Source organism: Ursus maritimus, unplaced genomic scaffold, assembly GCF_017311325.1.
Source record: "Ursus maritimus isolate PB19 unplaced genomic scaffold, ASM1731132v1 scaffold_8, whole genome shotgun sequence".
NCBI classification, from domain to species: domain Eukaryota; kingdom Metazoa; phylum Chordata; class Mammalia; order Carnivora; family Ursidae; genus Ursus; species Ursus maritimus.
The window spans coordinates 62,040,922-62,057,522 of NW_024426996.1; positions in this window are offsets into that span (position 1 = coordinate 62,040,922).

The following is a 16,601-nucleotide window of genomic DNA, read 5'->3' on the forward strand; positions in this document are numbered from 1 at the left end:
GGTCCTCTTCTCTGTGCTGGCCAGTCCCTCAGAACTGCCGTGGCTGGTCCCTCCTTTCCTCCTGACCTCTTACCTCAGAGCACCCCAGTGTGCACTGCTTGGACCTCTTCTTTATACTCATTTCCTTGGTGATTTCATTCAGTCTCATGGCTTTTCAATTACTGCATGTGCTGCTGATCCCCACATTTTTATCTCCTTAGCTTCTCCCCTGAGTTTCAGACTTGTGTACCCAACAGCCTACTCAACATCACCACGTGGATGTCAAATAGACATTGCAACCTTAGCATGTTGAAGACCGAGTCGAGTCCAAGGTCTTTACAATGACCGTACACATTCTACCCTCCTTGAAACTTTCTCACCCCCTCTAGTCTCAGGGGGCTCCTTGCCATTCCTTGAAAAGGCCAGGCAGAACCTCCCTCTGGGGCCTCTGCACTCACTGTGCCCTCTCCTTGGGAAGCTCTTCCTCCAGACATCCACACAGCTAACTTTATTTTTGTTTTCTCCCAAACCAGGATTCAATCCGACACATTGCTGTGGTTCAGTCTTTTTAGTTTCTTGATCTAGAATTTCCCTAACACTTTTTAAAAAATGATATTGATTCTTTTTTTTTTTTTTTTTAAGAAATCCTGATTGCCTTGTAGAGTGTCCCTTGCTCCACAGTGGCCAGACCATCTCCTCTTGGTGTCATTTAACATGTTCCTCTACCCCCTGTATTGCCTGTAAACATGGTCTCTCACCACTCCTTCTCATATGGCGCCTCTTGCTAGCATTTGACAATCCCTCCTATTGCCTTAAGCTTTCTGCTGGTTCCCTGAACAGCCACAGGGTTGCTTATCCTTCCTCACTCATGCGGCCATGTAAAATGTCATCGTTCCCCAAGGATTTGTCTCCAGCCACCGTGTCTTCTCATTATATACAAATTCATTTACTTCCATTTTTTAAAAAGATTTTATTTGTTCATTCGAGACAGAGAGATACAGAGAGAGAGAGCATGGGAGACAGAGGGAGAGGGAGAAGCTCCCCACTGAGCTGGAAGCCTGATGTGGGGCTTGATCCCAGGACCTGGAGATCATGACCTGAGCCAAAGGCAGATGCCCAACCATCTGAGCCACCCAGGGATCCCTATTTACTTCCATTTTTAAAAAATCCATCTTCTTTATCCTAATGGTGTCCCAAACTCATAGCTGTAACTATGTGCTAGAATCTTCAGTTGGATGATACGCATTCTTGTGGTCTCTCTCCTCAACTCTCTCCAGAACCAACTTTGTGACAGGCATTGCAGCTGAAGTCAAGAACAAGATAGATGGACTCCCTTGTGGAATTTACCATCTATCAGGAAAGACAGACTCTAAACAATTAGGCTGGAGAACAGGCAGGGTGATGCATGTGAGGTACAGGAGGTCACACCAAGGACTTTGGACTACAGTTAAGAGGACCAAGAAGGCCCTGATCGGATCTGGGCAGTTTGTTCTCAAGGCAATCACTCAGACCATAATGCAGAAAACAGACCAGAGGGAACAAGAGCAGATGTGCCTGTCCAAATTGGAGACAGGTAAGAATTAATGGTGCCATCCCAAAATGGTCATTATATTTTCCTAACGCCTGCTCTAGTTTTCTCATCCAGCCACTTAATCATGTAGGTGTGAAGCCAAGAGCCACCAACTTAATTCAGGGCCTCACGATTGGTGCAGTCATGCCTATGGGACCAGCTCCCTCTACTTTGTCTTCGTTGTGGAGGGGATGGGCTTTTCTTCTCCTCTTGCTTCTCTTCCCCTCCCCCATCCTGACTTTCTGGTGTTGTTGCCCCCTAAAAGTAAAGGAAGTAAATATTGTAATGTAACTCAGAAGGCCCTCTGTGCCATGCTAGGTGCTGAAACTCTGCTAGCTTGTTCACTTTTATACCTGGAGTCATACCTGAAATATTTTTTTTGAGACATTCCAATATCAGAACAGATGGCCATCTTAGTTTTGGATTCCTCTTCCTCAACCTGCAAGGCCCCAGGTCCCTTCTGTCCCCCATTGGGCAGTTGGACTGGTGAAGGAGGCAATGACTGCTAGGGAGAGGCCTGTTGTGGAGTGGAGTGGGAAGGGCAGGAGGAGGAAACTAAAAGTTCAGGGGATAGCAAGGATTTGAGAAAGGATCCCAGGAAGAGCTGTTCTGGTACTCTTTGCTGGCCGAAGGGTAGCTGTGGGATTAGTTCTAAAAGAGAGCCACGTTTTCTACCCCAGAATATGCACCTTTGGCATAAGGATTATTTCAGGCTGATTATTTTTAAGAAAGAGCAGAAATGGGAGCAGCTCTAAAAATTGAGTAGAAGTTATCTTTTGAAAGAAACATTTGCTGTTGACCGTTGAACAACACGAATTTGAACTACACAGGTCCTATTTAGATGAGGATTTTTTTGATGAATAAAGTATAGTACTATAAATGTATATTTTCTGCCTTATGATTTTCTTAATAACATTTTCATCTCTCTAGCTTATTTATTGTAAGAATACAGTGTATAATACATATAACATATAAAATATGTGCTAATCAACTAGCTATGTTATTGGTAAGGTCAGCACTAGACTTTTAGTAGTGAAGTTTTGGGGGAGTCAAAGTTATATGTGGATTCTTGGATGTAAGGTGGTTGGCACCCCTAAGCACATTGTACAAATCTCCATTTGGAACAGTGTCTCTTTCTCTGAACCAGGAAGAGAAGGATGACCAATCTCTAGAAACTTATCAATGGGGACAGCATGGACTTAATTTTGCATAATAACCATACCTTTGTTTACTGTGCTTTGCCTAATAACCTCCCACAACTGGCTCTCCCTTCACCCTCACGTCATCTTTTGTCTTTAGCTGGAGATGTTATTTAAGGTGGTGGCTTGGGCCATTTCAGGGAATGACTCGGTTTTCCTGAATATCTCCCGTGTATATAGGAGGTATATATGTTATTAAACTTCTGTTTTTCTCCTGTCTTTTATTACAGGAGGAGTCTCAGCCGAGAACCTGAAAAAGGAGAGAGAAGATGATTTTTCCTCCCCTACAGTCCAAGTTTTAGAGGTTAACGTGACACGGGAGGACTTGTTATCCAAGGAGCCCATTCAAAACTCCTCAACACGCTCCAGACTCAAAGTGGGCAAGACTCGGGGCGCCTGGGTGGCACAGCGGTTAAGCGTCTGCCTTCGGCTCAGGGCGTGATCCCGGCGTTATGGGATCGAGCCCCACATCAGGCTCCTCCGCTATGAGCCTGCTTTTTCCTCTCCCACTCCCCCTGCTTGTGTTCCCTCTCTTGCTGGCTGTCTCTATCTCTGTCAAATAAATAAATAAAATCTTAAAAAAAAAAAAAACAAAGTGGGCAAGACTATACCACTTGAATTTTATTAGGAAGTAAATGAACTTTCTTCAAAAGTATATGCACACATGGGTGCATATGCTTCCTGGTTAAGGGAAGAAGAATGACCCTAACATTCCCCTTTCGAATGTGAACAGATACCTGGATTCCTCCAGTGTGGTGGACAAAAGGCTACGTGAGTGAATGAATGGATGAACATACGAATGCCATGCATTGTGAGCTCTGGGATATACCATCATTCAAGGCAGGCTAGATGCTTTCTCCTTTCTGAGAGTCAACATCATAGGCAAGGAGAAGGCCAAAAGTATAGGATAGGATATTTGGGAAGGAAAGATAGAACTGACAGGGAGGGAGCTGAGCCAGGAAAAGGGGGAAAGGAGGATGGCTGGGGAGCTAAGACCCACCTTTTAGGTTTCCCATGGCTTTATTATAATTACTCAATTCTTGGCCTGTAGAAGAATAGCTCTTCAAAGAGCTGAGAAAGTGTTCTTTGAATCTGAAGCTGAGTTCATTCCAACTCTCAAACTCACTCTGCTCCCCAGGTCCTCAGCCTTGGGCACAAGTAGAAAAGTATGCACCAGGTTGAAAGTGTAAAGGAAAGTTCAGCTGGCTTGAGCCTTCCCATTAGGGCCATCTAGGTAGATGAGTAACAGAGTCAAGAGGGGTAGTCTTTCAAATGTTTAACCATGGTGAGTCACCTCTGCAGAGACCCCAAGGACATAAGGACCCTGTGGCAGCCAGAACATACTTCTAAGGTCACATCTTGGATCCAAGGACTTGGATCTTTTCCTGGAACAAATGGACAATAAAAGTCAACATTGACTAATATTCCTTGAGTCCCGACAGAGCCTGGGCTTGAAGAACCCAGAGGCAGTCCTTAGAATATTTGTCCTGGAATATTTATGCAGCTCCAACAGTGGGCTACACATCATATATGCAGGAGAGGGGCGAACAAGGTAATTATATGTTAGTAAGGTGGGAAGACAATGACACAAATAATGAGGATTCAGTGAAGGAACAAGAGAGCATAGAATGTGGGGCTGAGGGAGCGCGGAGGAGGGCATGAGCACCCCTCCTTGATTATTGGAGAGGAACTTTTGAAGTGAGTCTGGATGGTTGGGTAGAAATTCTTCAGAAAGATGGGTAAAAGATACCTCTGGGTTGATCCTCCAGCCCGAAGGAGCATGTAATATAAAAAGATATGGGGAGAAAAAGAACTGAAAGCAGGGATTCAAACAGATCCTTGCCCGCCAATGTTCACAGCAGGGTTATTCACAGCAGCCAAAAGATGGAAACTACCCAAGTGTCCATTGACAGATGAAGGGATAAACAAAAGGTGGTGTGTGTATACGATGGAATACTAACTAACCTTAAAAAGGAAGGAAATTCTGACACATGCTACAACATGGATGAACCTTGCAGACGTTACGCCACATGAAAAAAACCAGACATAGAGAAACACACATTGCATGATGCCACAAATATGAGGTACCTAGGATAGTCAAGTTACAGAGACGGAAGGTGGAATGGTGGTTACCAGGGGCTGGGGGAGAGAGAGAATGGGGTGTTACTGTTTAATGGGGACAGAGTTCGAGTTTGGGATGATGAAAAGTTCTGGAGATGGATGGTGGCGAAGGTTGCACAACAGTGTGAATGTGCTTAAACCACTGAACTGTACTCTTAAAAGTGGCTAAAATGCAGGGCGTCTGGAAGGCTCAGTCGGTGAAGCATCTGACTCTTCATTTCGGCTCATGTCATGATCTCAGGGTTGTGAGATCGAGCCCTGTGTCAGGCTCCATGCTGGGTGTGGAGCCTGCTTAAGATTCTCTCTCTCTCTCTCTCTCTCTCCCTCTGCCCCTCTCCCCTCCCTCTCTCTCAAAAAAAAGGCTAACATGGTAATTTGTATGTTATCTAGATTTTACCACATTTTTTTCTAACTGACAAGAAAAAAAGATGTGGGAAAAGGAATAATTGTGGTGTATTTGGAGAAAGGTGATACGTAGGTATGGCTGAAGCTTCAGGTGGGATGAGAGACTGGTTAATGGGAAGCCTAGTCCAGGTAATGGAAAGTAACCAACGAGATGGGGCTTCACATCAGGGAAACAAAGTTCACAGAGCTGGGAAGCAGGGAAGTCCCACAGCGTTAAGAAAGTCCTAGTCATGAGAGAAAAAAGACCAGAGGTGAAAGGCTAACTTCCGAGGCACTGCAGGAGCCTCTGTGAGATCAGAGGAGAGCTGGAACCTGCCATGGAGACGAAGGGCAGGTGAGAGCCTCCATGATGAAGGTGAGCGGATAAAAACGTAAGCGCCTGCGGCACTGAGTGTGAGCCTGAAGGAGGACGAGACGCTGAGGGCATATCTGAGGCTTCTGATTTGGGACAAAGAGGGCAGCGGGACCAGTCACTGACCGAAGGATTTCAGGAAGAAGGCTGTTTTATGGGGAAGAACACAAATTTGATTTGAGACATATTTAAGTTTAAAATGCACTTGTATATAGTGCATGTGATTATATGATGTCTTTTATTTGTCTCCATTTCTTTTACTGTGTTCTTGTGTCTACAGCTAGATATTTAAACACACAGGGTCGGCGTATGCATCCATGCATGCATTCATGCATTCATTCATTCAAAAGGCATTTATGGAGCACATCTGCATGGCTCATGGCACTTCTTTAATCTTCAACTCCACCCCAATACCAAGAATAAGCAGCAAATCTAGGCATGGAATGCAGGTGTTCTGCTATAAGGTGCTTTTCACTCTACAATGACTTCTTCCCCCTAGAGAAAACGAGCCAGGTGTGTAACAAGACTCTATGCTTGTATCTCATTTAAATTCTCACAACCACCCATGTGATCATCACTGTTATTCTTTTTTGGGGAGGGAAGGATGCTAAAGGGACATCAGGAAACCTTCGAGGGTGAGGGACAAGTTCATCATGATTGTGACAATTGTGGAAGAGATATGTACATAAGTCAAGATTTATCAAATTGTACATTCTAACTTTGTGCAGTTCATTGAATGATAATAATACCTCAATCAAGCCATTTTATAAAAGTTTTGGTCCATGGGGCACCTGGGTGGCTCAGTCGTTAAGTGTCTGCCTTCTGCCTAGGGCTTGATCCCGGCGTTTTGGGATCAAGCCCCACGTCAGGCTCCTCTCTGGGAGCCTGCTTCTTCCTCTCCCACTCCCCCTGCTTGTGTTCCCTCTCTTGCTGGCTGTCTCTCTCTCTGTCAAATAAATAAATAAAATCTTTAAAAAAAAAAGTTTTGGTCCATAAAGCAACTTTCAATAAGGTGTCGTTTGCTGAAAAGAAATAATAATTTAGTTATGAAAAACAAACAAAAATCTGTCTTTTTGTGTTTTTCTTCATTTCTTTTCTTACCACTTCAACTTGTCTCCCATTTTTTTAGGGACCATTTTTCCACCCCCCATCTTCTCCAGAACCACTTTGGTTCAAATAGAGCAATTCTGTTCATTTGTTTCAGGTGTAATGTGCACAGGTCAAATTTACCCTTTTTAGTGTACACTCCTTTGTGTTTTGACAAACACACACATATGTGACCCACCACCACAATCAAGATAGAGAACATTCCATCCCTGCCAAATTCCCTTGTGCCCTTTGGAAGTCAATCCCCTCCCCTCAGCCAGCTTCTGGAAACCACGGTTGCATTTTCTCTCTGTATGGTTTTGCCTTTTCCAGAATGTCATATAAATGGAATTATACAGCATGTAGCCTTTGGAGTCTGCTTCTTTCTCTTGGCACGGGATTTCTCAAGCTTAGCACTCTTGACATTGGGGCTGGATGATTCTGTTGTGGGGGCCGCCCTGTACACGTAGCATCCCGGCCTCTACCCACTAGACAGCATCTTCATTCAGTGGCAACTCCCTCCCCAACGCCACAACCCAAAATGTCCTTCGATATTGCCAGATGTCCCTTGAGGGGCAGAACGGCCCGTGGCTGAGGACCGCTGAGCTAGCATGGTGCATTTGAGATCGCACGTGTTGGTTCGTGTTTCAGTTTGATTCTTTTTACTTATGCAATGTTAACTACCACCGCATACCATCTGCAAAATATGATAATGCAGAAAAAAAAAAAAGCCTGAATGGACATAGACCAAAAACATGGTTGGAAGAGGCCTCTCTGGGATGAAGAATGCGCTGGTATAAAGATGGCAGGTTCATTTTCCTCTGAAAACATTTCTTTCTCTCGACAGAGACTTAAATTAATGGCATCGACTGCTTTCAATCTCAATAGGAGGCATCGGCCTGAAGATCGACTGCGGACCTTCCCATAAAGTGGCCACAGGCAGGTGTCGGCAGCCGAAAAGGTGGCAGGGCGTCAGTGACCACGAAGGGCAGCGTCCCTCCTCCCCGGGGGCTGCGCTTCTCAGTCCATCTCTTGGCGTCTCCGATATAAAGCAGGGATTGTGGCACCAGCAGGACGGTTGGCGCCGCTTCGGGGAAGTGGCAGGAAATGAAGGCAGAAAGCGAGTCCAGCCTTCTGCGAGTGGCTGGGCGGGCACAGCCATCTTCCCACTCTGGTTTCCACTGTTTGCTTGCTGGCTCAGTTGTGCATACTTCATGCCGTCTGTCCACTAACGGCCTGCACCCACTTAATTGCGTGTGACCACACATCTGCTGTGTGGTGAGCAGCCGTCACTGCGCTGAAGGGGTGGCGGAGGGCTCTCTGCAGGGAAATGCTCTCCAACATTCTGGAGCAGGGAAGGGGGAGCTAAAAATGCCCTGCGCTTGGCCAGACGGAGCGCATTTGGGATTTGCGCTGATTGCATGGGGGCACTGAAGTGTCTGTTTGGAACAAAACCCCCTAGGGGAAGCATTAGAGGAATGGGCTTTGCACTTTCTTTTGGGAAAACACTGTTTATAATAATAACAATCACGTGATTTTGCAAAGCTGCATTTGTTGACTGCTTAAGTAAATAAGTGAATAAATTTAGGATACAGCTGGCTCCCAAGGCGAAACTGGGAAAGAGATAAAGCGGGTCATGGGTACTTCTAGACTCCTGTTAGGAGCCCTTTTCTGGCTTTTTAACAAACTTAACAGAATACTGACTGAGCAACCCCTCTGCTGTAGGCCCTGTGCGGGGCGGTGCGTGGGAGGAGTGGCATGTGTCCATCAGCTCATCACAATGTGCACTGTGAACATTATAACTGTGTCAGTTATGTCTTGATAAAGCTGGACACAAGAATGCAGGAACGATGAAACACGGCCCTCCCCCTCAAGCCGCTCACGGTGGTGTCATGTGGACAGCTGCAAACAGCTGGATTGCCACGTGACCGAACACGCAGTCCAGGCACCGAGGCGGCCCCTCTCTTGGCCATCACGCTCCACTCTCTCATGTCACACGACCGAGACGTTTGACTGTCAGATGCTGAATCCCAGATCGATTCATTCAACAAATACTATGGGTCACACTCGGTTCTAGGTATTGAGGAGATAGCCGTGGACCACAAAAAAATTAAAATCTGCCTTCAGGGGTCTTACAGTCTAGTGGGGAGAGGCCCCCAACAAAAGATGAAGAAGTAAATGACACGGGAGATCATATGGAGAAACATGGGCAAGCGAGAGAAAGAAGAAGGACTGGGCCGCAGTTCTCGTTCACTAGGGCAGTCAGGGAGGGCCTCATTTTTGAACAAATACCAGAAAGAGTGGGAAGGTCAGAGATCTCTGGAAAGGACGTTCCAGATACAGAAATCAACAAGCACAAAGATCCTGTGGTAGAAGCGTGGCCTTGGAGTGACACTAAGGAGACCAGTTGACGTGCAATGGTGGGATGATAGCAGGGGACAAGGTCCAGGTGGGGCGTCAGATGAGGGAGGTCTTGCAAGCTATGGCGAGGACTTCCCTTTCATTCTGTGTGTGATGGTATGTGCTATGGTCTGAATGTTTGTGTCCCACCCCACCCAGAATCACATGTTGAAATCCTGATGCCCAATGTGATGATATTAGGAGGTGGAGCCTTTGGGAGGTGATTAGCCCACGGGGGCAGAGACCTCATGACTGGGATTAGGGTCCTGGGGAAGGAGACCCATAGAGTCTCCACAGAGACTCCCTCGCCTCTTCTACCATATGAGGATACAACAAGAAGCTTGTGACCCAGAAGAGGGTCCTCCTCTGACTATGCCAAGCCCCTGATATTCAACTCCCAGCTTTCAGAACTTTGAGGAATACAGTTCTGGGGTTTGTAAGCCACACAGTCACTAATATTTGTTACAGCAGCCCAAACGGACTAAGACAGTAAGCTATTGGAACATTTGGAGCAGAGGGATGACATGCTATGAATTATGTTAGCAGAAACTCAACCTGGCTACTGCATTGAGAATAAACTGTAGGGAGCAAGTTAGATAAAGTTGGGATGTTCTTAAAGGAATTCAGACATGATAAATGGTGGGTTTGACCAGTGGAGGGGACCAGAAGCGATTGGATTTTACATATAGTTTTAAGTAGTGCCAATGGATTTGTTGACAGACGTAAGGTGAAAAAGAAAGAGAAGAATCAAAGATTATGCCAAGATCTTTGGTCTGACCGACTGGAAAAACAAATTTTCCATTTACTGAGAAGTGGAAAACCACGGGAGAAGAAAGTCAGAGAGGAGGGTCAGGAGTTTCATTTTTGGACACATGAAGTTTGTGAAGCTATTAGTGATCCAAGCAGTGATGACAAATGGGCAGTTGGTGATAAAAGTCTGCAGCTCAGAGGAAAGTTCTAGGTTGTGGATGCAAAACTGAGAGTCCTCAGGGCACAGAGATCTCAGGAGCATGGAAGGGAGTGAGTACAGACAGAGGGAAAACAAGCTCTGTGCATTCAACTCAGGAGCATGCCAACATCTGGAGTTTGAGGAGACCGAGAAGGAGCAGTCAGGGATATAAGACAAATTCTCTTCGAATTAAAGAGAAGAAAGGGATTCATGATGGAGGAGGGAATGACGATGAATGGGGATGGATGCTGTTGACAGGTCAAGCAAGGTGGGTTCTGAAAACTGACCTTTGGATTTAGTATCGTCACTGTCAACTTGATAAGAGCAATTTGTGGCGTGATGGGGACAAAATCCTGAATGGAAATGGTTCAAGAAGAATGGGAAGGGTGCCCGGCTGGCTCAGCCAATAGAGTGCAACTCCTGATCTTGAGGGAGGTCATGAGTTCAAGCCTCACCTTGGGTATAGAGCCTACTTAAAAAAAAAAAAAAAGAAAGAAAGAAAAGAAAAGATTAGGAGATAGACAACACTTGAGGAAAGTTCTGCTGTGAAAGGAAAGAGAGACAAGGGGTGGAGGTCGGAAGGAGATGTATGAACAGAGGGAGTTTTGTTGAGAAGATGGAAGAAACTCCTGCACGTCTACACACTGGTAAGACAGCCCATGGAGGAGGGACACTGATGATGCAGGAACAGAATCTGTGAAGGCCTGACCTTAACACTATGCAATGGCGTGATACAAAATAATTATGTAGATTAAGCAGCAACACAGAAACACTGAAGGTATAATGTTCTGTGGTTAAAAAAGAAGAAACAAAATGGAATGGACATATAAATGCAAATGGGTAAAATAGAAGCATTTGAGCAAGATGTGAGGGCAACATGCAGCATGGTAATAGTTGCTTTGAAAGTAGCAATTATGGGTAATATTTTTTCTCCTTCAATTTCTAATCGTTCTGTAACATTGCTTTGTTGGTATTATAAAAATGTTTTTAAATGAATTGAATTGCTGTTTGCAACCCCGCACCATACTAACATGATAATGGGAATAAAGACATTGTGTGGATGAAATTTACAATGGATTTTTCAGTTGATCTGTTTGATTTGTTCATTCAGTGAGCACCTGCCATGTTCAGATACCTGGGATCAAGTGGTGAACAATGCAGCTGGAGGTCCCAATGCTCAGGATCACTCTGGTTATCAGAGAGCAAAGGGGATAGCCCAGTCAGGTGTGAAGGAGGTTAGAGTGGGAGATCCAGGACCACATTCATTCCCTGAAAAAAAGCATTTCTTATTTCCAGCAGCTGTGCTGCTCACACCTGCCCTCCAGGCACAGGACATTGACCCAGATCTGGTAGGTCACTGCCCATCACCTCTCACAGGGACCATTACAATGACTGGTCTCCCTGCCTCCTTGGCTTCTCTGTACTGTCCAGATCCATACTGCTGCTAAGACTCTACAGGGTCGGCCTTCCTTGGCTGTGAGTCTGCGGTTGGCATCACCCACACTTGCAGCTACAGCGCAGCTTTGTGTGCACATGGAAAATTCCTTTCCCAAGGCAATGCCCAGTGCCGAAGTCTGTGTTCTCAACTATACTGCTCATCACCTCTAGGTCCCCAGCCTCTATCATCTCCGGGGGCCATTCGTCAGTACTCCCATCTTACAACAATAGCAGTCCCTGGAAAACAAGATGGGAGCATGAAACAGCACACTGGTCATGACGACTTTTAGGCACTGCCTAAACTCAGTCTTGGGACCACTCAACAGGAGATGACACTCTTTGGTACTCAAAAGTACTAGAAAAGGCACTAGAAACCTTGAGGAAAACCACTTGTTCAAGTTATCTTCTTAGGAGGGGCACCTGGGTGGCACAGCGGTTAAGCGTCTGCCTTTGGCTCAGGGCATGATCCCGGCATTCTGGGATCGAGCCCCACATCAGGCTCTTCCGCTATGAGCCTGCTTCTTCCTCTCCCACTCCCCCTGCCTGTGTTCCCTCTCTCGTTGGCTGTCTCTATCTCTGTTGAATAAATAAATAAAATCTTTTTAAAAAAAAAAGTTATCTTCTTAGGAAAATAAGAAATCGTGTCAAGACAAGAATAAAATGCCGTTCATACATATTGAGAGGCAACATGGTATGGGGAGGACATGGATTTTGGTGTTAGATGGGCCTGTCTTAACATCTTGACCTTACCGCTTACCTGCTGTGTCAGAAACAAAACCTCTGTACATTCAGTAACCTGTAAATGAGAATAATGTCATTGTCATCAGAAATAAAGGAATTAAACATAAAGTATGTGCCGCACTGGAGGTACTTCATCAAGGGTCATTCTATTATTCTCCGCAGTCCTCCAGCATTGTGGTGGTAATGGTATGAGCACGTGCTTGTGCCTGCAGGTGCACGTGTGTGGGGAGCGTGTGGTCCCAGCTTGAACCCAGCAGTGAGCTTGCTGAAAGGTGTCTGAGCCAAAGGAGAATGAGGGGACTGTTTGGTCAGATGTTTCCCGACAGGCGAAGGGGGAGTTAGACTTAGACGTGGCTTCCTGACCTGGTGTCAGAGATGTGGGTTGGAAGAGGGGCTGCAGGAAGACACCAAATGAGTTACTTTTATGAAGGGCTGTGTGATAAGGAGAACCACAGAGTGCACAGGACAAATCCCACTTCTGAGAGGGCTAGCGCGGTGCTGTCACATGGAGGCCTCAGGAGTGTACAACACCACACTACACCCGAGGGTTTGGAGACTCAGGGTGGCAGATGGCAGCAGCAGAGGCAGGGTAGCATTCTCAGGGAGGAGTCTACTCCTTCTCAAAGGCTTTTGGACATCACTGAGGAGGGCTGGGCAGTTTTTCTTAAGCACACCTGAGATACCCCAGGGATGCAAGAAATTTCCCATGGGACGTTGACGGGAACAGGAGTCTTGCTTTACTAATAAGGGTAAGATGCCGGCTATCCGTGTGAATGTACTCCATGAGCTGGTCCTGGGCCTCTTTACCCTGGATACATTCCTTGTCTTTCTCCTGCTCTGCTCTGTGTTCCAGGGGGCTGTCCTTGTCAACCGTGTTTCTGAAGCCCCTTACTATGGACTGAATGCTTGTGTCCCCCTCAAATGTATATGTTGGGATTCTAACTTTCAAGGTGATAATATCTGGAGGTGGGCCTTTAGGAAGTGATTAGCCTATGAGGACAGGGCCCTCATGAACGGGACTAGTGCCCTTGTAAAAGAGACCCCAGAGAGCTCTCTCACCTCTTCCACTACATGAGGACACCGTGAGAAAACAACCATCTGTGAGCCAGGACAGGGGCTCTCACCAAACACTGAATCTGCCGCGCCTTGAGCTTGGACTTCCCAGCCTCCAGAACTGTGAGAAGTAAACGTTTGTGGTTTAAGCCCCTCGGTCTATGGTATTTTCTTATAGCAGACCAAACGAACTAAGATCCCCTGTAGCAGTGGGTTTCTGGCCAAGCATTAGCAGGAGGCGGGGGGAGCAGTTGAGTGGAAGGAAGAAGGCAGTGTCTGGGTAGCATCTCTAGCAATGACTCTATCTTCTCTGTGCCTCCAGCTCCACGGGACAAGCCCATCATAGCTCTGGCTTGTACCAGGTCACCCTGCTCCCTGGGCTCCATAACCTGGCCTTGTCTTTTGCCTCTTCAGCTTTGAGGTAGCAGTGACTCCCCAAGGTCGCTCATCCCTGGGTTGCCTCATTATCCCTGTTTGATTCTCCCCTCCTCTATCACCAGTATAACCAGTTCCCTCTATTGTGGAAATGACATAGTGCCTATTTTCCTCTTTAGACTCTATGGCTACACCACCATCTTCCCCATAGGGAAAAGAATCTCAAGTCCTATCTATTTGGAGATTTCAGATATATATATGGAGGAAGAGGATGTTATAAAATTTTATGAGATGCTAAAAAGGACACTCAGTTGAGTTATTCAAGTCTTACTAATCCAAGAGTCTCTCTTACCCCAACATCCCCAGGAAATAGCAGGCTTGTTCCAAAAACCCGATGAGATGATTCTCTGGTCTTTCTTCCCTCAGCTTGAGCTCATGTGGACTGACTTGCACGGTCTGCATCACACTGAGGTTAGGGCATTCGATTCCATTTCAGATTTACTTCCTTCTTGTGGGTAGACAGTTACAGTAATGGCTCCCAGCGGAGCCAGGCCTCCCTCCCTCCATCCACACCCTGGTGTCATCCCCTCCCACACTGACTCGGAGCTTGGCCATGCAACTTAACTTTTGTTAATGGGACAGCAAATGTAACATAAGCAGAGACTGGGAAAATGATTGTGCATTGAGCTTTTCCTCTCCTTTGCTGCTTTTGGAACCCAGCCACCATGTGACGAAGCTGAGGCTGGTCTCTGGAGATGCATGGCCCGGCTAACAGCCAGTATCGATTGCTAGAAAAGTGAGTAAGGCCATCTTAGACTACCAACGCCATTTTGAGCTGCCAAATGACTGCAGCCAGATGCCCCCACGTGAGATGAGCGGAAGAATCACCCAACTGAGCCCAGACCAAACTGCTGACCCCCAGAACCATGAGTACATAAAACAGCGTTGTTTGTAGGTTGGGGTGGTATGTCGTGCAGCAAGGACTAACTCATGCAATCCCCATTCTACCTTTGGTTCTTTCTTACCGACATACAAGCACTTTCTTCCTGTTAAGCAACGCTTCCAGAACCCTCTGGCCCTCATGGGTACCTCAGCTCACAAAGGCAAACTCACCCTCCACCAATGGCCATCCGTGTATTGCTTCCCCTCAAGAGTTAAGCCTTAACTTCATTGCATGCAAAGTTTTCTTAAAAAAAATTTTTTTTGGAAAAAAATGTGGTTTTGCTTCCAAATGATGTTCCAAAGCTCTCTGGCTCACCAAGGAGTAATCCCTCAGCTGGAAAACGCAGCGATGCCGCTATTTTAGTATTCTGGCTGCTTGACGCTGCCAGGGCTGCCGACGCTTCTTCATGGAAAACTAAATCAACTGCCTAAGACACAGAGACGTGTCCCAAAGGGATATTTCAGAAAGGAGAGGCCCTCACCTTCTTTCCATTCTGCCTCTTTCTACCGAACCCCTCAGGCCCCCAGCCAGAGCTGGATCTTCTTCCTCTGGAGCAATGAACTTCTAACCTGCTTAAGTGGAGGCCCATCTGCTGTCCCTGACCCTTTGGCCTCTCCCCACACTCGTCCTAATTGTTCTCTGATGAAAGCTGAACGTAAGCCTATGTAACACTGCAAAAATGCACGGCTGGCCGACCAAACATTAACAAGAGAGACAGCTATGAGAAAACAATATGCCTGTTTGCTCGACCTCCCTTTCTGCCGGCAGACTGATTCTGGAAACGTTCCCACTCTCCAAGGGAAGAGGTGCTTTGCTAATTCTGCCAAGTGTCAAAATGGATGGCGTTTGAACAGCTTCCTCTGGCTTGTGCTGTTTTTCAGACTATCCCTTGATAGAAACCCTCATGGATTCCGTGCAGACAGCATCTCCCCTGGATCCAGTCCGGGGGGTGGGGGGAGGGATGGAGGAGGGGTCACTTCTTATGGAACTTGTCACGTTTTCTCAAGCACTGCTTTTCCCTGGAAGAAGATAAGGTGGGCAGAGGTCACTGAGGAGAAACAGAAGCCCCCGAGGCCACCTCAGGGACTGGCGATGACTCATTGGCCACAAGGAAAGGGACTAGGACTTGGAGGAAGACCAACAGGTTCGGGGCCCAGGCCAGTGGTCTAAATGTCAGCGGTGACCACCTCTTGGGAAATGCCTTCAGGATCCAAGATTCCTAGGCCTCGCCAGTCTGGGTCAAAGAAGGTTCATGATGGCAGTCATGGACCAGGCACTGCTTGCTTCTCTCCCTCTCCCCGAAAGTTCCAGGAGCGCTCTTTTCTGCTCTCATGTCATTAGGGAACCTTTCCTTGGCCCACTCCCAGCTAAATCATCCTTGGAATCTGTTGATCTCCCTCTCCTTCCTTTGTGGTCCCACTGTGTCCTGGACATTCTCTTGTGGAGAAATTCTACGCCTGATTACACTTATTCGTCTGCAGATTTGTCCCCTTTTAACAGACTCTGGCCTCCTACACAGAGAGGACATGCCGAATTTACTCCATAGCCCCACCTACCAACGCAGTGCGCGCACTCAGAAGGCACTCAGTAAATATACTCATTTTCCATTTAACTCAGAGAACGTAGCCTGACCAAGGTCACCCAACAGGTGAGAGCCTGAACCTGGATTTAGACCCAGGTTTGTCCTCATTTAAAGCCTTTGCCATTCCTCCACTCCACCTGGTCTCCCCAGTTAGTGATCCCTGCCCACCTCTCTCTCTCTCTCTCTCTCTCTCTCTCACACACACACACACACACATACACACATGTCTGCACAAGCACACACCTGTCACAAGACAATATGGGTAGAATTACAGACTGTCAGAGGTGGAGATGATCTAAGACATCATGGAAACCCACTCCATTGTTTAACAAATAAAGAAACTGAGGCCGAAGACACGAAGTCATTTGTGTGAGCTGATGTGCTTTGAGCCGACTTTCAAATGTGGTCT